Here is a 23811-nt window from a genome sequence, read left to right as displayed (position 1 = left end):
CCAGTTATTCTTTTTATTTTTAATTATGTATAAAATGAGCTTCCATGGTGGCTTACATGGTAAAGAATCTGCCTGTTATTCAGGAGGCCCAGGTTTGATCCCTGGGTTGGGAAGATTCCCTGGAGAAAGGAAAGGCAACCTCCTCCAGTACTCTTGCCTGAGAAACCCCATGGACACAGGAGTCTGGTGGGCTACAGTCCATGGGGTCGCAAAGAGTCAGACACAGCTAAGCACATGGTACACACCCATTCCAGTATGCTTGCCTGGAGAATTCCCTGGACAGAGAGGCCTGGGGGACCATCGTCCATGGTCGAACACGACTGAGTGACTAACACATGCATAAAATGACATTTTGCGAAAGACGCTAATTCAGGATTTATATCCATACCACTGTTGGAATTTGTTAACAAGTCATCTGTGACTACCTAGAGTACAGAATACTCATAAGTAGAAATAACCACACACTTGCTGCTTTTCACAATTATCTCCATTTGCCCTTTCTTTAACCAAGTTTTTTTTTTTTTCTTTTTTCCCCTCATCCTTGGCCAAAGGTTCATCCACCTTTCCGGGATTTCCAAACCTGCACAAACAAACTTCAACGAAGTTGAGACTGGCACTCTGTGCTGCCCCAGTTTGGCAGTCACAGCTTCCGCTTTGCAATTGAAGTTCCATTGACTTTGGACATGGTCTAGTTATGGGGAGCTGAGTATGTCCTGTGTGCTAGGATCCCTTGTGACACGCTGACACTGGAGATTTTTCTGCACTTACTCAAGGGGTTTCTTGGCACTATTGGGCATTGCTCATTCGACACGGGGTACCGTAGAGTGATGGGACCATCTGCTCCAGCTGTACAGCACAATGCCCAATTCAGGGCCAATCGTTAGTCAGATGGCACATGGCTCTGACTAAGCTGATTCTGCGTGTCTCACAGGATGCCATGAAGCGGACTGACCTTTTACAGCATGAGCTGGTACATTCCATTGTTGGATTTTTTTGCTTCAGGCCTCTGCCAAAGTAAAGCTGTAGGAGGAAGAAAGGAAAATCCATAACGGAGTCCTCCCAGCTCAGTGGAAAGGAGAGCTGGCAGAAAAGCCACAAACATGGGGGCAAGTTGTTCATGTGCCACTGAGACGTCCTTGGGCAAAAGCATGAAATAGGAAGAACACTAATACCATCTCTATGATTTGCTTCAAAAGAGGTTGTAAACATTCCTTCAGTGAATAGACAAATCCTTTGAAAACTAAAATGCCTAACACAAAACAAGGTGTTCCCAGAATTCTCTGGATCCTTTGGAGCTATGTTTGACACAGAAATGTGGCACAGACTGAAAAGGGTAAATACGGGCTCAGAGTCTTCACTGCGTCTTCCGGAGCATGGACCAAGGATAACATAATAGAGGTATAAATAACATGATGGAGGTAAAAACGCTCACGAATAGTTCTTGATGCTTACTACTAGACTCCTGGCAGCAAAAAAGATGCCTGCCTGCCTGCTGTGTTGCTTCAGTTGTGTCTGACTCTTAGCTACCCTTGGACTATAACCTGCCGGGCTTCTGTGTCCATGGGATTATCCAGGCAAGAATACTGGCGTGTGTTGTCATATTCTCCTCCAGGAAATCTTTCCAACCCAAGGATCGAACTCCCATCTCCTGCACTGCAGGCAGCTTCTTTACCGATGAGCCGCAGGGGAAACCCACAGGAAAAAGATGACCTGCCCTTCAGTTGTGGAAATGGGAGAATTTAATGAAGGTAACTCTTTACAGATGTATGAGCTTGGGAAGCTCATAAGGAATAGTGAGGTACCCAGATCCTAGCACCTCTAAGTCAGAGGAAGCAAGGCAAAGAGGGGCTGAGACTGGAGCTGCAGAAGAAGGACCATCCCACTGGAGATGTAGCCATACAGCCCAGTCCCCAGAGGAGCTACAGCAAGGTGGGAAGAGGGGGACAAAAAAGCATTTTGCCCTTTCTCTCCCCTCCTCCTTCAGTCTCCTGCCAGAGGGCAAGTCAGCCCAAGGAACACAGTCATGCCCCACAGAGGTCCCTCCCAGGGGCAGGAAGCAGGGCAGAGGATTGGGGAGCATGCCTGGGGCTATAAGGGGAGCATATGGTGAATATCCAGCATCCTTATCAGAGCCTCATCCTATAGGGGTGGGCAGCCATTCTGATATCCTGAGAAAACAGCCTTCTGGGACCATTCTCAAAGTCTAATTGGACCAATAGGCTCAGCAAGTCAACTACGATCCATATCTCATCAGAGAACCTGATGAGAGTTGCCTAAGATCAATATAAAGATCTCCTTTATGGTTCTGAGTGCTTTGTTCTAGAATGCATGAAGGGGCTTCCCTGGTGGCTCAGTGGTAAAGACTCCAGCTGCAGTGCAGGAGACAGGGCTTTGATCCCTGGGTCGGGAAAGATCCCGCAGAGGAGGGCATGGCAATCCACTTCAGTATTCCTTCCTGGAGAATCCCCATGGACAGAGGAGCCTGGAGGGCTACAGTACAGGAGGTGACAAAGAGTCAGACATGACCTAGCAACTAAAGAACAGCAATGAATTACATGAAAAATCCAGAAGAAATGTAAATCTGCGGACGCTTCAATTTTAGGTCTGTAAGACTCATTTTTCTGGGAGATAGTGGAGGACAGAGGATTGTGGTGTGCTGCAGTCCCTGGGGTCACAAAGAGTTGGAGATGACTTAGTGACTGAACAGCAACACCAAGACCCATTTTAAATTCTGGAGCTCCAGAACTGCAAGATGGATTTGTTATTTCAATACTCTGTGATCATTTGTCACAGCAGCAATAGGAAAACAGCACAGCAAGCACTGACGGCCTGTGAACACGGCTGTCCATAGAGGCATTCTTGGCTTAGTTTGATGCCAGGTGGGCTGGTTAGGGAGGCCAGTCAGTGCCAGACCCAGGGCATTGAGTGGCAGACAACAGATGACAGTTACACCATATCAAGGAATGATTTACCCTAAGTGTCCAAATTTAGGAGTATGCTCTGTAGACTTTCACATCTCTGCAGTCACCATGAAAGTGAAAACTGAAAGTCACTCATTCGTGTCCAGCTCTTTGCGACCTCGTGGGCTCTAGTGCACCAGGTTTCTCTGTCCATGAAGTTCTCCAGGCAAGAATCAGTTCAGTTCAGTTCAGTCACTCAGTCGTGTCTGACTCTTTGCGACCCTGCGAATTGCAGCATGCCAGGCCTCCCTGTCCATCACCAACTCCCGGAGTTCACTCAGATTCACGTCCATCGAGTCAGTGATGCCATCCAGCCATCTCATCCTCTGTCATCCCCTTCTCCTCCTGCCCCCAATACCTCCCAGCATCAGAGTCTTTTCCAATGAGTCAACTCTGCATGAGGTGGCCAAAGTACTGGAGTTTCAGCTTTAGCATCATTCCTTCCAAAGAAATCCCAGGGTTGATCTCCTTCAGAATGGACTGGTTGGATCTCCTTGCAGTCCAACAGACTCTCAAGAGTCTTCTCCAACACCACAGTTCAAAAGCATCAATTCTTTGGCGCTCAGCCTTCTTCATAGTCCAACTCTCACATCCATACATGACCACAGGAAAAACCATAGCCTTGACTAGACGGACCTTAGTCGGCAAAGTAATGTCTCTGCTTTTGAATATACTATCTAGGTTGGTCATAATGTTTCTTCCAAGGAGTAAGTGTCTTTTAATTTCATGGCTGCAATCACCATCTGCAGTGATTTTGGAGCCCCCCCCCCAAAAAAATAAGTCTGACACTGTTTCCACTGTTTCCCCATCTATTTCCCATGAAGTGATGGGACTGGATGCCATGATCTTCATTTTCTGAATGTTGAGCTTTAAGCCAACTTTTTCACTCTCCTCTTTCACTTTCATCAAGAGGCTTTTTAGCTCCTCTTCACTTTCTGCCATAAGGGTGATGTCATCTGCATATCTGAGGTTATTGATATTTCTCCCAGCAATCTTGATTCCAGCTTGTGTTTCTTCCAGTCCAGCATTTCTCATGATGTACTCTGCATAGAAGTTAAATAAGCAGGGTGACAATATACAGCCTTGACGTACTCCACTGGAGTATTTAACCGTTCTGTCCTCCTGGGGATCTTCCCAACTCAGAGATAAAACTCAGGTCTCCCACACTGCAGGCTGATTCTTTACCATCTAAACCACCAGGGAAGCTCATCGTCACTGTGACCGCTTGCCGACTACAGAGCAATGTTGCCTTCCAACTGAAGTGGACAGAAAATTACACCTAGGAGGGAAGACCTACTAAAAGCACCAACAGACAATCAGAGCCAGCAGAATTGGTCATTTCACTGGGGACGTGGTCCACAGAGCCCATGGGTCCATCACACCATTGTGTTCCTCACAAGCCCAGAGAGAGACAGGGCTGTCACCTGCTTAGAGGGTTCCAGCAAAATGGTTCTCAGCTGATAACAGCCAAGCGTGTTGCACAGACTTACTTACTGATAAGAGGCCACGAGAACGCTCTGAGAATAATTTATTGGAAAAAAAAAATCCTCACAGCAGAATTCTGAATACCCTCCTAGTAGTGGCTTTTCCAAATATTTGCACTCGAGCAGCCTTTTCTGAATAAATGGTGGCTTTGACTTCCTGTGACTGCTGTGACAAACGACCACAAGCTTGGTGCCTAAGAACAAAATAAATTTAGTTTTCTCAAAGTTCTGGAAGCAGGAGGTCCAAACTCAAGGTGTCGGTAGCACCATATGCTCTCTGAAAGCTCCCTTGACAGAGCATTGCTTGCCTCTTCCAGCTTCTGGTTTCTTGGTTTTTGGCAGCATCGCTATCATCTCTGACTCTGCCTTTGCGTGACCATCTTCCCTGTGTGCCTTCACTTCCTCCATCCTCTGTATGCGTCTGTCTCTGTAGCCCTTCACCTCTTATACTGGGGCCCATGTTCACGGCTAATGATGTGAACTAGGTTAGAACTGCAAAGACCTTTGTTTTAGTCTGGTTGAGCAGCTGTAGTAAAACATCATAGACTGAATCACTCAAGCCACAGAAATTAACTTTCTTTCAGTTCTAGAGGTTGAGAAGTCCAAGATCAAGGTGCCAGCTGGTTTGGTATCTGGTGAAAGCTTTCTTCTTGGCTTACAGATGGTCGCTTCCTTACTATGTCTTCACTGAGCTGAGAAAGAGAGCTGGAGAGCTTTTCATATAAGACCATGCAGATCAGGAAGCAACAGTTAGAACTGGCCATGGAACAACAGACTGGTTCCAAATAGGAAAAGGAGTACATTAAAGCTGTATATTGTCACCCTGCTTAGTTAATTTATATGCAGAGTACATCATGAGAAACGCTGGGCTGGACGAAGCACAGGCTGGAATCAAGATTGCCGGGAGGAATGTCAATAACCTCAGATATGCAGATGACACCACTCTTATGGCTGAAAGTGAAGAAGGACTAAAGAGCCTCTTGATGAAAGTGAAAGAGGAGAGTGAAAAAGTTGGCTTAAAGCTCAACATCCAGAAAACTAAGATCATGGCATCTGGTCCCATCACTTCATAGGAAATAGATGGGAAAACAGTGCCTGACTATTTTGGGGGGCTTCAAAATCACTGCAGATGGTAATTGCAGCCATGGAATTAAAAGATGCTTACTCACTGGAAGGAAAGTTATGACCAACCTAGACAGCATATTAAAAAGCAGAGACATTACTTTGCCAACAAAGGTCTGTCTAGTCAAGGCTGTGGTTTTTCCAGTAGTCATGTTTGGATGTGAGAGTTGGACTTTAAAGAAATCTGAGGGCCGAAGAATTCAAGCTTTTGAATTGTGGTGTTGGAGAAGACTCTTGAGAGTCCCTTGGACTGCAAGGAGTTCCAACCAGTCTTTCCTAAAGGAGATCAGTCCTGGGTGTTCATTGGAAGGACTGATGTTGAAGCTGAAACTCCAATACTTTGGCCACCTGATGTTAAGAGCCAACTCATTGGAAAAGACCCTGATGCTGGGAAAGATTGAAGGCAGGAGGAGAAGAGGGGGACAGAGGATGAATTGGTTGGATGGCATCACTGACTCGATGGACATGACTTTGAGTAAACTCTGGGAGTTGGTGATGGACAGTGAAGCCTGGCATGCTGCAGTCCATGGGGTCGCAAAGAGTCAGACATGACTGAGCCACTGGACAACAACAACTTTCTAAAGACCTTATATCCAGATATAGCCACATTGAGGGGTAGCTCAATATATAGATTTGTGGGTGGATGTGGCACAATTCAGTACCAGCAAACTTCTTTCCAATTAAGGACATATTTAAAGGCCCTGGGGGTTAAGACTTCATCATATCTTTCTGAAGGGACACAATTCTACCTACAACAAAAGGCAATGGTGGGAAGGTTCCAGTAAGTGTACTTGAAGTGGGCTTTGCCCCTAGATAGTGTCTAGAGTACTTCCCTTTCCAGGGGAGCCCCAGTGAGAACAGAGAAGCTAATGCTGACCTCTTGGAGGGGGAGATCCTGACAACTAGAGGAAGCTTAGAGCAGAAAGGTAGCTGTGGCTGGGATGTACTGGGGAGAGACAGAGATGCTCCCAGCCACATCTGCACACACAGGCCAGGACAGACCCCACATGCCCAAGGCTGCAGCAGCCCATGGCTTTGTCAGGGAGGGCGTGTCCTCCCATGTGGGCTCAAGCTGCTGCCTCTGGCCTGAGGCTCTGGGGACTTTCACACCTCCTTCTTCTACTGTTCCGATACCTTCCACATGTCCCGTCCGTGGGGGCCTTAATTGTTTCCTTCTTTTTCACTACACTGATTGGTTACGTATGCCCATTCTGGAGGTAGTGGGGGGTCTACTCTCTCTGAGGTGCTCAACACACCATAGCCCATCTTAGCCAGCTTGGCAAGGCCAGGGACCTGGCAGTCAAATGTGGGCAGAACCCTTTTGGCTCAGGGAAGTTGGAATGCCTTTCTGCTCCCTGGACAGGAAATGCCCTCAAAAGGGAACCCTATACTTCACTAATGATGGAGCTGTGACCTGATTAGGAAACAGGAAGATCTGCTTTTCATTCTTCACATTGATATGATACAAGGGAAGTTGCTTAAGCTCCAGAGCCTCACCTTTCTCATCTGTAAAATGGGGCTATTACCAGTGCCTACCACAGAGGGTGGTTGTAAGGATCAAACAAGATGGTGAATTTCAAATGAGTGGTGTGTGAAACTATCACAACACTGAATCAGCTATCAGTTCAGTTCAGTTCAGTCACTCAGTTGTGTCTGACTCTTTGTGACCCCATGGACTGCAGCATGCCAGGCCTCCCTGTCCATCACCAACTCCCAGAGTTGACTCAAACTAATGTCCATTGAGTCAGTGATGTCATCAAACCATCTCATTTTCTGTTGTCCCCTTCTCCTCCTGCCTTCAATCTTTCCCAACATCAGGGTCTTTTCCAAACAGTCAGCTCTTTGCATCAGGTGGCCCAAGTATTGGAGTTTCAGCTTCAACATCAGTCCTTCCAATGAATATTCAGGACTGATCTCCTTTAGGATGGACTGGTTGGATCTCCTTGCAATCCAAGGGACTCTCAAGAGTTTTCTCCAACACCACAGTTCAAAAGCATCAATTCTTCGGCACTCAGCTTTCTTTATAGTCCAGCTCTCACATCCATACATGACTGCTGGGGTCCAGCCCCGGTGGATCCAGGGTGATTCGAAGGTGGGGACGGAGTCGGCGTCTTGGAAAAAACTTATTTAATTACAGATATAGCGGGAGATTAGAAACAGATAGTGTAGTAGGAGAATTAGTGGAGAAAAGAGACTGAATAACTGGTTTACATGGAATCCCAATCACCACCTATGTAGGCCACAGGCGTCTTTCCATTCTCCCAAAGGAGAGGAGGCACTGAGGCCTCCCCGGTCCAATCTCAGAAGCCCAGGCAAAATTAGCAGGCCTGGTAAGTACCCACATTTCAGATGGGAATTCAGCCAGGAAAACGGGGAGCGAGAAAGAAACGACACAGGGGAATCAGTCTTTCCAGAAACTGATCCGATTTCTTTATTTTTCAGGTTTGTTTATATACCTTTTTGTTATACATAGGGATGAATACAGAGTCACGCGGGGGTCAGCAGACCTGACCCTTGTCACAATCAGGTGCTTCATATAAAATTATACAAAGGTCTTATGAGTTTCATCATCTTTTAGCCATGAGGTCTGCTGACATTATATGGCTTTTTCTGATTCAAGTCAGTTAACCAGAAAACTTATTTTTCCAGGGGTGATTTTTTCTTAAATCAGGTGCCACCCTCCAAATAAAGTTGCATTCCTATGGGGTGAGGGTGTAGTGAGTTACAATCAAGAAAGGAATTTACTTAACCTAAGGTTTAACATGATTAATCTTAAAGGTTAGTACTTATTTTCCCTATATGCTAGTTATATTCATTATAAAGGCAGGAATATGAAGTTTTAGCAGCAAATATTGGCTCAACAAGTGTAAACCCTTCACCAATGTTCCCCTTAAGATCTATTTTGTCTTAAGATAGTGATAAAGTTACATAGCACAGTGATTTATAGTGATTTATAACAAAGTACAGTGATCTATAACAAAAGAGAAGATTCATTAACTCAAAAGTCTAGTATCGCTAACATCAAAACTACTATATTTCCTTTTCTATATTCCAAATACATTGATTAATATATTCCCAGGTGCCTAAGGATATGGAGGCCTGATGGCAATCATTGACTCATCAATGAAAAAAGCCCTACGCTAATACTCCAAGCTCTCTGTGCTGTTTATGGCTAAGAGGCTGTCACACAAGCTAGTCTGTCAGCAGAGAGGTTTGACCTGAGACATCCTTGTCACACCCAGGGCAGGGAATTAGCAGTAATTATTGGCAGGACAAATGAAAAAACCCTTCACCAATATAATTCCTAATCATCCTACTAATACTATACTAATGATCTTCTAACTTCTCAAAAGAGTCTGTATTTAGAAAGTTTTAAAACATCCCGTGCCTCTCACAGTTGGGGAGGCTGTAAACAATCACATGCGGCCGGACGAGCCTGATCAGGCAGGCCAGAGAACCTCCAGAGTTTGTAAGTTGAAACACTCTTATCACGCCCAGGAATTTTTATTAACTGGAGCTGCAAGTTAACTCCTTTTCTGAGAGAAATGGTTATGGGGGAGAGCTCCCCGTAAAGTACTCTAGTTTTGGGGGTAGACGTCCGGGAACAGGGGGTTTCCTGAGGCTTGATCACGCCTTTGCGTATGCCAAGCTTCCTTCCTCATGACCTTTGCCATGGGCGGAGTTCCTCACGCTGGCCCCCAACACATGACCAGTGGAAAAACCACAGCCTTTGACTAGACGGACCTTTGTTGGCAAAGTAATATCTCTGCTTTTCACTATGCTGTCTAGGTTGGTCACAGCTTTTCTTCCAAGGAGCAAGTGTCCTTTAATTTCACGGCGGCAATCACCATCTGCAGTGATTTTGGAGCCCCCAAAAATCAAGTCTGCCACTTTGCAGCTATACTCCAATATAAAATAAAAAGTTTAAAAAAATGTACAAGATAATATCATTTTTGAAAATATAATATTACAAATGCTTTTAATATAAAGATTTAAGTTAAACGTATGATATAATTTGGAATTTCTTCAGTGGTAAAGACTGTGCCTGCCAATGCAGGAGCTACAAGAGACTCAGGTTTGATCCTTGCATCAGGAAGATCCCCTGGAGAAGGAAATGGCAATCCATCCCAGTAGTCCTGCCTGGAAAATCCCATGGACAGAGGAGTCTGGTAGGGCTACAGTCCTGGTGGGTGGCAAAGAGTCAGACAGGACTGAGCATACACACACACATGACATAATTTATGTAAGCAGAGATCTTTTATGAATGTTATGACCAAAATTATTACAATCTCACATTAGTTGCTGTCACCCTTAAAAATTATAATTGTGATTATCTTAGTTAAATATTTCTATAGAAAAAAATAATAAATAAATAAAATACATTGTGTATTGTGCTGGGTCCTGATTGTTAATGCATTGTTCCATCATTCGTGATAATTGTTTTGTTCCACACACATGCCTAGTAATATGCGTGCACCCAGCAATGCATCCAGGAAAGAGAAGCAAGGCCAGGGGGTATGCACGATCAACCAGTCCATTGTGTTTGAACCTCATCTGCGCAACTGCTGCCAGCTTAATTATCCCCTGACCCTAACCTGACCCAAACCCTAATTGATTTAGTGGTGAGAAGGCAACATCAGATTTTTGTGTGTGCGTGCTAAGTCACTTCAGTTTTATCTGACTCTATGCGACCCCATGGACTGTAGCCTGCCAGGCTCCTCTGTCCATGGGGTTCTCCAGGCAGAAATACTGGAGTGGATTGCTATGCCATCTGCCAGGAGATCTTCCCAACCCAGGGATCGGACCCAGTCTCTTCCCTCTCCTGCACTGGCAGGCGGGTTCTTTACCACTAGCGCCACCTGGGAAGCCCTCAGATCTTTGGGGCATGTCAATTTCCCTTGCCACCCAGGCAGCCCCATCCTGAGTTGATTTAGGGGATGTCTTTAATGTGGCCTCCAGGATCTCTAAACCCTTTACAGAGCGGATTTATTCAAGCTGCTGCTCTCAAGCCTCTTTTAACTTCAAGCTCGAATTTTATTTGTTTCCCTGGAGCTGCCAACTGAGCTATGATTGGGAAGGAAGCGTTTACTGAAGTGAGCCACAAATGGTGTAAAAGGATAAATCTGTGACAGTTTATGTGTGTGATACTGCTGATCCCAGTGCTACTAGAAGGCAGAGCACAGCAGTCACCCAGTACTTCGTTATACAGCTGGGATCACGGTTACGGACTTAGCATTTTGTTATCAGAAGAGTTAATATCACTTCTATTTCAGAAGAAAGCTTGTCTGTCTGAAGTAGGTAGGTCTCTTTATTTGCTTTTAATAGGTAAGAAACCAATACTCATGGAGTTTGAATGACATTGAATTGAAAAATGGGACTTTGAACACCCCACCCACCAGCCTTTTTGCTGTTGTTCAGTTGCCAAGTTGTTTCCACCTCTTTGCGACTCCTCGGACTGAAGCACATCAGGCTCCTCTGTCCTTCACTCTCTCCCAGAGTTTGCTCAGACTCATGTCCACTGAGTCAGTGATGCCATCCAACCATCTCATCCTCTGCCACCCCTTTCCCCTTTTGCAGCATCAGGGTCTTTTCCCATGAGTTCACATCAGGTCATCATATAATTTTGTAAAGTTCACCATTTTATCTGGACTTCTGTTTGTTGGGCTGGTGAATACAGCATATATTTGCCAAGGTCATTGGCATGAAGAAATAAAGAAGCATCTATAACCACAGTGGTTGGTACATGGTGGATGATCTTACTTTAAGCAGCAAGAAGTGGGGCAGCAGAGCAGTTTCCAGTAAGGACCTTTGTGCTTCACAATCCCAGGTCCTCGATCAGAGTGGACAAGTTTGTTCTATGAGCCACATAGTAGGTATTTTTATCTTTGTGACCCATTTGGACTCTGGTGCAACTACTCAGATCTGCTATTGTATCATGTGGGCAGCCATAGACATTACTCAAATGAATAATCATGACTGTGTTCCAATAAAACTTTATTGATGAAAACAGACACTGGCATTCCTGGTGGCCCAGTGGTTAAGAATCCACCTTGCAATGCAGGGGTTGTGAGTTCGATCCCTGGTCAAGGAGCTAAGATCCCACATATCTTGGAGAAACTAAGGCTGTGTGCTGAGACTTCTAAGCTCACATGCTGCAGCTAGATACCCTACACACCATGATGGAAGATTTCACATAAATGGTGAGGATCCAACGCAACGCAACCAAATAAATAAATAACAGATAGCAGGCCTGATCTGGCCCATAGCCCATGTGACAATCCCTGACCTAGAATAAGAAGTTGAATACAGCGTGATACGTAACAAGATCTAGTAGATAAACTCCAATTCATGCTTTAACACTTTAGTCTCAATCTTCCCCCTTCTGTGAAACTTCCTCCCTGATGATGCTAAGCAGACTCACGGCTCCTGTGACCGCTGCACCCTAGGGTGCATCATGTGACAGCCAACTTCCCGCTGCGGGGAGAATGATGGCACCATTCCCCAGTGGTCTGAGAGGGCCTTGGGGTCACTGGCTATGCCTCTCCATTTTTCTTAAATATTTAAAAAGTGAACAACAATATGTCTCATGTCCCCCAAAGGATTAAAAAAAGTAGTGAAAGGGCTTAAACTGAAGTTGGGGGAACTTAGACTAATGAGTGGTTCTCAGCTGGGGAAACATTTTTAATAATGGGAGTTACTTTGGGGTGTCAAGATGGGAGGAGGGGTTCTATTTACATCCATTGAGTAAAGACCAGAGATGCTGCTAAGTATCCTACTAGGCTCAGGGCAGTCTCTCACAAGAGAGAGTCATCAGGTCGCCCAAGTCAATAATACTGAGGTTGAGACACCCTAGACTGGCAGAAGGTAGTGTCTAAGTCATGTGGACCACACTTTACAGTTTATACTATGTTACTAATCTGTCCCCTACAAAAGGAGACTGGGAAGAATCAGATGAGATGACATGTATAAAAGGAATCTGCATAAATCATTACATTTGTGCAAAAGTAAAGTCTTCTGTCAGTGAACCAATCCCGGAGTGTTGACACCATGTGGGCTAATTCTGGAACATTTTCAGTTTATCCCACCTGAATCTCCCCCTTCAGTCTGAGCCTTCTTCCCATCACTGTCTTCTCAGCAGGAATAGGAGTGCCTTTGGCCACCTTTCAAATGCAGAGGAACTGGGAAGCCACACCTAGGGCTGCTTTCTGCAGGCAAAATTATCAAATTCCTTTTAGCTTTTTCTCTAGGTTCTATTTTTGAAGCCTTTAATTATTTCAGTTTTTACAAAGGTCCCCCTGTGGATTTCTCCTAGTTTACCACATACCTCCCATGATAGTGATAGTTAGTCTTCACCTAAAAGGGTTTCCAGTGAATCTTCCCCTTGGACAGAATTACCCCGTGGTTTTTGCAAGCCATGCTGGCTTTCATCTTAGATGCATTTATGCTTATACCTTTGGTGATAGTCTGTCTTCCTGCTGAGTTTGGCCCTCTTTTCTCTTTACTGTGATTGAGTGAAGTAAAAAAAAGAAAACCCCAGGGGCTTCTGTTTGGTGAACTGCTCGAAACACCTAAGTTGACAAGGGGTACAATTCCTTGTTAGGTGTTTGCCCACTTAGGGAGACTGGGTGGGACAAAGTTTGGTGCGTTCTTTTCACTGAATCATGCTTTGGATTGAATTATGTCCCCTGAAGAGATATACTGAAGTCCCAATTCCCCATACAGAAAGGAAGCATAGGCAGAATGAGGTCATTACGGTGGGTCCTAATCCAATAAGAAGCTTCCCAGGTAGCTCAGTGGTAAAGAATTTGCCTCTCAATGCAAGAGACTAGGGTTCAATCCCTGTGTAGGGAAGATTCCTTGGAGGAGGAAATGGCAACCCACTCCAGTATTCTTGCCTGGGAAATCCCATGGATAGAGGAGCCTGGTGGCTAAGTGGCATTGCAATGAGTCAGACACAACTGAGCACGCATGAACAAACTAATCAATAGGACTGGTGTCCTTATAGGAAAGGGAAACTGGACATAGACACAGACGTGGAGGAAGGCCATGGAAAGACGGAGAGGGAGAAGACGGCATCTACAAGCTAAGGACCAAGGCTTTGATGTGGATCAAAACAAACTTTGGAAAATTCTGAAAGAGATGGGAATACCAGACCACCTGACCTGCATGCTGAGAGGTCTGTAGGCAGGTCAGGAAGCAACAGTTAGAACTGGACCTGGAACAACAGACTGGTTCCAAATAGGAAAAGGAGTACGTCAAGACTGTGTATTGTCACCCTGCTTATTTAATTTATATGCAGAGTACATCATGAGAAACGCTGGGCTGGATGAAGCACAACCTGGAATCAAGATTGCCGGGAGAAATATCAATAACCTCAGATATGCAGATGACACCACCCTTATGGCAGAAAATGAAGAAGAACTAAAGAGCCTCTTGATGAAAGTGAAAGAGGAGAGTGAAAAAGTTGGCTTAAAACTAACTCAACATTCAGAAAACGAAGATCATGGCATCTGGTCCTATCACTTCATGGCAAATAGATGGGGAAAAAAATGGAAATAGTGAGAGACTTTTTTTTTTTTTTTTTGAGCTCCAAAATTACTGCAGATGGTGACTGCAGCCATGAAATTAAAAGACACTTGTTCCTTGGAAGAAAAGTTATGACCAACCTAGATAGCATGTTCAAAAGCAGAGACATTACTTTGCTAACAAGGGTCTGTTTAGTCAAAGCTTTGTTTTTTCCAGTAGTCATGTGTGGATGTGAGAGTTGAACTATAACGAAAGCTGAGTGTCAAAGAATTGATGCTTTTGAACTGTGGTGTTGGAGAAGACTCTTGAGAGTCCCTTGGACCGCAAGGAGATCCAACCAGTCCATCCTAAAGGAAATCAACCTTGAATATTCATCAGAAGGGCTGATGCTGAAGCTGAAACTCCAATACTTTGGCTACCTGATGCGACGAACTGACTCTTTGGAAAAAAAAACCCTGATGCTGGAAAAGATTGAGGGCAAGAGGAGAATGGGACAACAGAGGATGAAATGGTTGGATGGCATCACCGACTCAATGGACATGAGTTTGAGCAAGCTCCAGGAGTTGCTTACGGACAGGGAAGCCTGGCATGCTGCAGTACATGGGGTCACAGTCAGACAGGACTGAGTGACTGAACTGAGCTGAAGTTGAGAGACTGGAACTGGTTCTCCTCTGGAGCCTTCAGAGGGATCATGGCCCTGCTGACACCTTGACTGTGGACTTGACCTCAAAGCTGTGAGATGATGTATTACTCAGTTTGTGGGACTTTGTAACAGCAGCCTTAAGAAACTGTCTGCTGTAGCTTCTGCCACGCATGCACTAGCTGGAATTCACGATCATCTCAGAACATCTCTGCCAAGGATTGTTTAACAGCATTTCTCTATGTAACTGAAGTCACCAGTGGCTCACATTTTCCTACCATACATACACACACCCCTATCCCAGACGCTACCTGCAGCAATGCTGATGGCTTCCTGCATCTCCTGGCTAAGAGCATCCTCCTACCATGGGCATACACACCCACATACAAAACAGGCTGACGTGCCAGGAAGTTCCCAGAGTGACTGTCAATCAAGGAGAGGCAACAGTGGTGAATAAAAAACCCTGATAGGACCACTTAGAGTTGGGTTCAACACAACTTTCAGAAGGTCCCCAGCAGCTTGAGCTCAGGTTGCCCATAATGGAACCTACTAATTAAGATATCTTGTCTTGGCTTTGTGTCCTCCACTTTCTCACTTCCCCAGTCTTTCACCATGCAAATAAAATGCTGTTGCTGCTGTTCAGTGGCTAAGTCGTGTCCAACTCTTTGTGACCCCATGGACTGCAGCACACCAGGCTTCCCTGTCCTTCACTGTCTCCCAGAGTTTGCTCAGATTCATCTCCAGTGAAACAGTTATGCTCTCTAACCAGCTCATCCTCTCTTTGCCTTCAATTTTTCCCAGCATCAGGGTCTTGTCCAGTGAATCGGCTCTCACATCTGGTGGCCAAATTATTGGAGCTTTGGCTTCAGCATCAGTTCTTGGCCCAGATAAAATTCTTGGCCCAAACCCTTGTGTTGGAATCTGATTTAGAGAAACTTCACCCTGGGTCACGCTGCTTCAGAAATATGAATGACAAGTCTGAGTGCTAGCACCATCCCTGAGGCTCAGAATCAAAGGAGAGAGGAAAGAGGTACTAGGAGTCCAAGAAAAGACTTACTGTCCCATCAACAGGGGGCAAGGTCAAGAGTCAAAGCCAAAACCTGAACAGGCACAGGATAAGATTCAGAGGTCCCAGCCAGAGCCACATCAGAGAATGAATGGTCCAGGGTGGCTGTAATCCAGGCAGATGGCCATTCCCATGTTCACTTGGAATCATCCACATGCTGGACACTGGGCTGGGAGCTAGAAACCCAGAAGGAAATAAGACATGTTCCCTGAACTCAAGGAGCTCACTTTCTTGTGGGGATACCCAGGTGTAAAACAAATGTGACTTAAGTGCCATGAGGTAAATCCTAAGTATTTGGGACCCTGGGGGAGAGGATGGAAGCCTTATATAATGTGCTAAGGCATTTGAATATCTCACTTGCAGGTAATAAGTGGGGCAGGGTTCATGACCATGTGATCTGGACCATCAAACAATATTTTGTGCTTAGAAAGCCCCCAACTTCAACAAATGCTCACCTGTCAGTTTCTTGTTGTTCAATCTACAAGTCATGTCCGACTCTTTGTGACTCCGTGGACTGTAGCATGCCAGGCCTCCCTGTCCCTCAGCGTCTACCAAAGTTTCCCCAAGTTCATGTTCATTGCATTGGTGATGTCATCCAAACATCTCATCCTCTGTTGCCCCCTTCTTCTCCTGCCTTCAATCTTCCCCAGCATCAGAGTCTTTTCCAATGATACATGTAAATGCATGTTCATAACGGCATTCATGTAAATGCGTGTTCATTTCCAGGGTCTTTTCCAATGCTCTTCACATCAGCTGGCCAAAATATTGGAGCTTCAGCTTCAGCATCAGTCCTTCCAATGCATATTCAGGATTGATTTCCTTTAGGATTGACTGGTTTGATCCGCATCTTGAGGTTAAAAACTTTTTAAAAAGGGGTCTTGATTTTGCACTGGGTCCCCCAAATTATGTGTCCTGTCCTGACAGTAAGAAGCCTAGAAATACATACCATAGGAAATGGTTTTAATGCAGGTCTATGGTGTATGAATTGGAGATTCTAATGAGGGAAGCATGCTGATGGGAAACCAATGGTGGGTGCTTCATTGCGGGAATTTTTTTTTTGCATTGGGGTGATTTTGAGGAGCTTACTGGCCAATCAGAACCTCTCCTTCCAGTTAGGCATGTTAATGCTTCATTCATTCATTCATCCACCATGTTTAAATTATTTCAAGTCCTTCAATATATTGACACATGACACAGCAGTACAGCAGTATCATAAAGTAAGTTGTATATTCTTGTGGCGTGATTATCTAAAGAATTCAGTCAATGCTTTCCATACAACAAAAGATTGTGAAGCATTTTTCCACTTCGAGTATAATTCTTTCAAGTTCCCTATGAGGACGGTATTGCTTTCTTTGTTTCACAGATTAAAACTGAAGCTCAAGGACGCTTCAGTTCATGCAGGATAAATCCAGTCTTACTAGGAGTTCTGAGTCCAGACTCCCTCCAGTCCTCCTGTCCAAGGGCTTCTTCCACCTCTCATCCACAGCCTCCCTAAGTCATCTCTCACTCTAGTGTCTTTTGTAGAAGTGTCTCTGAAAGTTAGGGTTTCTTAAAGCAGTCACAATTTTGCAGACAGTGGACAATATTTGGGGGCAGTTTTTTAATCTCCTCCTTGATGGTACTTTAGTTTTGTAAAGTATTTCTGAATCTCTGCGGGGGAGCTCAGCATTTCCTACAACTTATGTTTAGACGGCAGTATTGGCTTTTCTGGGCTTTCCCTGGTGGCTCAGATGGTAAAGAATCTGCCTGCAAGGAAGGAGACCTGAGTTCGATCCTGCATCAGGAAGATCCCCTGGAAAACAGAATGGCTACCCACTCCAGTATTTTTGCTCAAGAAATCCCATGAACAGAGAAGCCTGGCAGGCTACAGTTCATGGGGTCACAAAGACTCAGACAAGACTGAGTGCACACACACGAAATCATACAATGTGTGATCTTTTGTGTCTGGCTTCTTTCACTTAACATGATGTTTTTGAAGTAGATCCATGTTGTATCTGTAGCATGTATCTGTACTTCATTCTTTTTTTGGGGGTGGGTGGGTGGGTGGATAATATTCCATTGTCTGTAGATATCATCATTTGTTTATTTATCCATCCATTGATGGACATTTGGGCTATTTTTACCTGTTGGCTATCGTAAATAGTGCTGCTATGAACATGCATTTACATGTATTTGTTAGAATACCTGTTTTTAATTTTTTTTTTTTAGTATATACATCAGCATGGAATTGCTGAATCATGTGGTAATTTTAACTTTTTGAGAACCCTCCAAATTGTCTTCCGTAGCAGCTGTATCATTTTACATTTCTGCCAGCAATGCCTGTACATTATCTTATGTAGCCCATGATACTGATTTGATGAGGTCAAGTTATTTTATACAGAAAAATCCTGAGATTCAAAGACTTAAAATCAGTTGTCCATCTCAGTGTTAGAATTTGACTCTATATCTTTGAAAGTCCCATTTCTTTCCATTGTTTAAACTTAACTTCTCAGGTCTTTAGTATCAGTGACTCAGACAGCAAAGAATCTTCCCACAATGCAGACCTGGGTTCAGTCCCTGAGTCTGGAAGATCCCCTGAAGAGGGAAATAGCAACCCATTCTAGTATTCTTGCCTGGAGAATTCCATGGACAGAGGGGCCTGGCTGGCTACAGTCCTTGGGGTCACAAAGAGTTGGACACAACTGAGCTACTAACATTTTGGAGAGAAAAACTGCAAGTCTATCGTGTATGAACTGGTCCAGATACTGATTAAGAATTATGGGAAAATCCCAGCTCAGAGTATCAGACATTTACCATTCTGTTAACACACGTATATGTTTATTTTGCAAACTTAAAGTCTAAAATGATGCCCAGCCCATAGCACATGCTCAGAAAATATTTGAATGAATGAGTCTTGTGCATTCACCTGGGACCTTTCGTGTCTCTGGCAGCTAGCAACCCATATATTGCCTTTGCTTTAGCATCCTTCTTTGCCCTGTAGTTCAGCCAGGAGAAAAAGAGACCAGATCCTGCAGATGTGATGGAACTCCAATGGTGACAGAATGACCCCCTGACCCTTTAAACTGAAAATATGTCCTCATCAAACATGTCAGTATCCTTCTTCAAGTTGGGTGGCCATACCTTTCTCAATGTAACTTACTATTGTCTGCTTATTTAATCTACAAACAGATATATTGCTGATGTATTTTAACCAGGATGTTTGTCTTATTTATGAATTAGTTTTCCTCTTTCACACTTTTGATGTTCTCTTGCCAAGAAGTTAACTAGAACTAATTTCAAATAATGAATGTCTTTTGTAGTTAATAAAAGGCTTCCCAGATCAATAAGGTTAATAAGTGATACAGTCACTTGGGCATGTTAATAAGTTTAAAAAAAAAAGAAAGAAAAAGAGGCTGAGCCAACTAAAAAGCTGGAACTGAAAATAGATTATAGCATTTTGCCCTGAGGCTTTGGCAGCAATTGAAACAAAGTGTTTTGAAACAGAGCAAATTGGCATTTCTTTGACTTCTAATGTTCAGTCTCTCCAAGCAGGACACCTGGTTCAACTACACAAAACAGCCATTCAGAATTATAGTCTGGGCTTTTGTTATGCAAAAGGTAAATGAGGGTAGCAGGAACTCTTCCAGGAAAAGCTGTTTTTACTTTTTCCCTGGGGAGAGCTCTCATCAAAAAAAAAAAAAAGAGAGAGAGAAAGAAAAAAGAAAAGCAAAAACTGCTGTTGACAGGAAATCAGGAGTCCTGAAGATGAGTGAGTTCTGAAATTATTTTCCAGAAGACTATTTCACACAATGCTATAAAGTGTTTCCACCATCAGTGAATTAATGGAACTCCCAGAGTTCCCTATTCAGGAACATAAAGTTGTCAGAGAACATTTTGAAGAGTTTCTGGCTGACTCTCCTGCCCCAACTCTCAGTCTTCAGAGACTTACTTTGGTTTGAGTTGAATCTATGTTCTCATAGAAACCATTTGACCAACACTAATTGGTTGACCCATCAGAAGAGAACCTTGGCCCCTTATGGGGACTTTCCTGGTGGCTCAGCCTGTAAAGAATCTGCCAGCAATGCAGGAAACCTCGATTCAATCCCTGGGTCAGAAAGATCCCCTGGAGAAGCTACTCTAGTATTCTTGCCTGGAGAATCTCCTGGCAGGCTGCAGTCCATGGGGTCACAAAGAGTTGGACACGACTGAGTGACTCACAATTGGACCCTTATGACAACAAGCCTGTGAATGTGCACACACTTATATGCAAATAAGTGGGTTATTTGACGCAATGCAAACAGTGTTGGAAATTGCACTTGAATTTGAGGTTGCTGGTCAACCTGTCCAGCCCATTATTGTAAAAACCTAGAGTCCAGAATAAAAGGAGAATGAAGTGAAGGTCATTTCACCAAAGCAAGCCCATGCGTGGCATTTATCTCCGTGACTTTTAACCCTTTGACTCCATTGACTTTCTCTCATCATGTTGGGTGGGTGCTGGGCACTCGTGGAGCCAAGCAGCTCCCAAATTTAAAGGGAAGAGCTTTCGTTTGATGAGTATTGAGAGAGTGAGGGGATCACACATCCAGCAGGGGACCTCTGGAACCTTCTCTTCCTCTCAGGACAGGTCTCCATTCCCTCCTTAGCTCCTTTGACAGTGATTCATTGAGTGTCCACTGTGTGCTGGCCCTTACTTTGGGGATGGGATACACGGCAGGAAAGGGGACAAAGCCCCTGCTATCATAGCGGTCACCTCTAAGCAAGGAAGACACATGAAGAGAGGTCAACAGCACTGTAACTGTCCGTGAGTGGAAGGGCTATGAAGAAAGAAGGGAATGGGAAATTCTTTAGTTCCTAAGATTAGAGAAAGTCTTAGGAAGGGGCAAGCCCTGCAAACAATCAGGAGAGAGACCAGAAGGAGGACTGAATGCAAGTGTCCTAAGAGGACTCGGGTGTATCTGGGAAAGCCATGACTGTACAGGAGAAGGACGACCCACAGGAATACCAGAAAGCTGGACAGTGTAGACAGGGCCAGAGCTTGGGGGCCTGGAGGGCCTCTCTGGTTCAGCACCGTTCACCTTTGGGGCTGCAGAGTTCTTTGTCATGGTGGAAGGAGGGAGGTCAGAACCTACCCACACCAGGATGTTTAACTTATCCCCAGGCTTTACTCAGCAGATGCTGTTAGCACCTCCAAAAGTTGTGACTACCCTAAAGTTCCCAGACATTGCCAAATGTCCCAGCACTGGGTGGGGTGTGTGTGTGTGTGTGTGTGTGTGTGTGTGTGTGTGTGTGTGTGGGTATGGGCACATGAAAAATCGCTCTTGTAGGTTATGGGAAGAATAAGTCTTGGTATATATACACGACCTACTCCAGTATTCTTGCCTAGAGAATGCCATGGACTGAGACAGCTGGTAGGCTACAGTCCATGGAGTCACAGAGAGTCGGACAGACTGAGCCACTTTCACTTTTTCACAGTATACACTATCATGTGTAAAAGAGATGCTAGGGGAAAGCTACAGTATTTAGCTAGGGAGCTCAGCTCTGTGCTCTGTGATGACCTAGAGGGGTGGGATGGGAGGTGTGGGGTGGGTGTCAAGAGGGAGAGGATATATGTGTACATAGAGCTGATTCGTGTGGCTGTACAGCAGAAACTAAAATATTGTAAAACAACTATATCCCAATTTTTAAAAAATGAATAAGTTCAGTTTAGCTCAGTCACTCAGTCATGCCCAACTCTTTGGGACCCCATGGACTGCAACACATCAGGCTTCCCTGTCCATCACCAACTCCTAGAGCTGGTTCAAACTCATGTTCATTGAGTTGGTGATACCATCCAACCATCTCATCTTCTGTCATCCCCTTCTCCTCCTGCCTTCAATCTTTCCCAGCATCAGGGTCTTTTCTAATAAGTCAGCTCTTCACACTAGGTGGCTAAAGTATTGGAGCTTCAGTATTGGTCCTTCCAATGAATATTTAGGATTGATTTCCTGTTTGATCTCCTTTCAGCCCAAGGGACTCTCAAGAGACTTCCCCAGCACCACAGTTCAGAAGCATCAGTTCTTCTTTGGCGTTCAACTTTCTTTATGGTCCAGCTCTCACATCCATACATGACTACTGGAAAAACCATAGCTTTGGCTAGATGGACCTTTGTCTGCAAAGTAATATCTCTGCTTTTTAATATACATTCTTGGTTAGTCATAGCTTTTCTTCCAAGAAGCAAGTGTCTTAATTTCATGGCTGCAGTCACCATATACAGTGATTTTGGAGCCCCCCAAAATAAAGTCTGTCACTGTTTCCATTGTTTTCCCATCTATTTGCCATGAAGTGATGGGACCAAATGCCATGATCTTCATTTTTTGGTTGAGTTTTAAGCCAGCTTTTTCACTCTCCTCTTTCTCTTTCATCAAGAGGCTCTTTAGTTCTTCTTCATTTTCTGCCATAAGGGTGGTGTCATCTGCATATCTGAGATTATTGATATTTTTCCTGGCGATCTTGATTCTAGCTTGTACTTCATCCAATTTGGCATTTCTCATGATGTACTCTGCATATAAATTAAATAAGCAGGGTGACAGTATACAGCCTTGACATACTCCTTTTCCGACTTGGAACCAGTCTGTAGTTTCATGTTCTAAGTGTTCTTGACCTGCATACAGATTTCTCAGGAGGCAGGTCTGGTGGTCTGGTATTCCCGTCTCTTGAAGAATTTTCCACAGTTTGTTGTGATCCACATACTCAAAGCCTTTAGCATAGTCAAGGAAACAGAAGTAGATATTTTTTCTGGAATTTTCTTTCTTTTTCTATGATCCAACGGATATTGGCAATTCGATCTCTGGTTCCTCTGCCTTTTCTAAATCCAGCTTGAACATGTGGAAGTTCTTGGTTCACGTACTGTTGAAGCCTGGCTTGGAGAATTTTGAGCATTTGCTAGTGTGTAACATCTCACACTCTAGCAAAAAAAAAAAAAAAAGAATAGATATTGGTAATGATCCTCGATAGTGATAGTGCTAGTCACTCAGTTGTGTCCAACTCTTTGTGACCCCATGAACTATAGCCCACCAGGCTCCTTGGTCTGTGGAACTCTCCAAGCAAGAATACTGGAGTGGGTTGCCGTTTCCTTCTCCAGGAGATCTTCCTGGCCCAGGGATCCAATCCAGGTCTCCTGCATTGCAAGCAAAGTCTGTACCATCTGAGCCACTGGAATTTATCCTAAATGTGATGGAAATCTGTTGGAACATTTTAAGCTTGAGAGTAATTCAAAGTAAATTTCATTCCAAAAGGACCTCTGGCTGGTGGGCAGCAGCAACTTGGGTGGCTCAAAAGGAGGTGAGAGCAGGGGCAGAACAGCTTTTTGTGGGACATCTGTCCTAGGAAGGGAGAGTGCCTCATAATCATGAGTGTCCCCAAGCATCCGACCATGGCAAGAAATGGCCTTCTTAGCTGCCAAGCACCAACTCCAAAGTTGCTGAGTCAGCAGTGGTAGTGACCAGAGAAAGCAGCTTCTTAGGGGAAAGGCATCTGGAAAAGGCAGTTTCTTAGCGGCCTAAGAGCTCAGTGGTACGAGGCTGAGGCTTTGGGTTGGTTCAGGCACAACCCAGTGAATTCATACTTATGGTACCTGGGTGTGTGACCCCTCTCTTGCTCAACTATGTCATAGCCTCAGGGGGTACTCACTGGAAAAGACCCTGATGCTGGGAAATATGGGGGGCAAGAGGAAAAGAGAGTGACAAAGGATGAGATGGTTGGATGGCACCATCGACTCAGTGGACATGAGTTTGTGTCCAGGCTCCTTTGTCCATGGAATTCTCCAAGCAAGAATACTGGAGTGGTTTGCCATTTCCTTCTCCAGGGTGATTTGCTCGATAACTCTGAAATACTGGGTGTTTTCAAGTTCATCCCATGTCACCATTTCCCACCACAGCTTCTGAACTGTGTCCTCTCCAAATTCATCTGCTGAAGCCTCACGCTCAATGTGATTGTATGAAGAGACAACACATTTAAAGAGGCAATTAAGGTTAAATGAAGTCCCACGAATGGCGG

This window comes from Capra hircus, chromosome 1, assembly GCF_001704415.2.
Source record: "Capra hircus breed San Clemente chromosome 1, ASM170441v1, whole genome shotgun sequence".
Taxonomy (NCBI): domain Eukaryota; kingdom Metazoa; phylum Chordata; class Mammalia; order Artiodactyla; family Bovidae; genus Capra; species Capra hircus.
The sequence above is the reverse complement of the archived record's forward strand: the minus strand, read 5'-3'. Positions refer to the sequence as shown.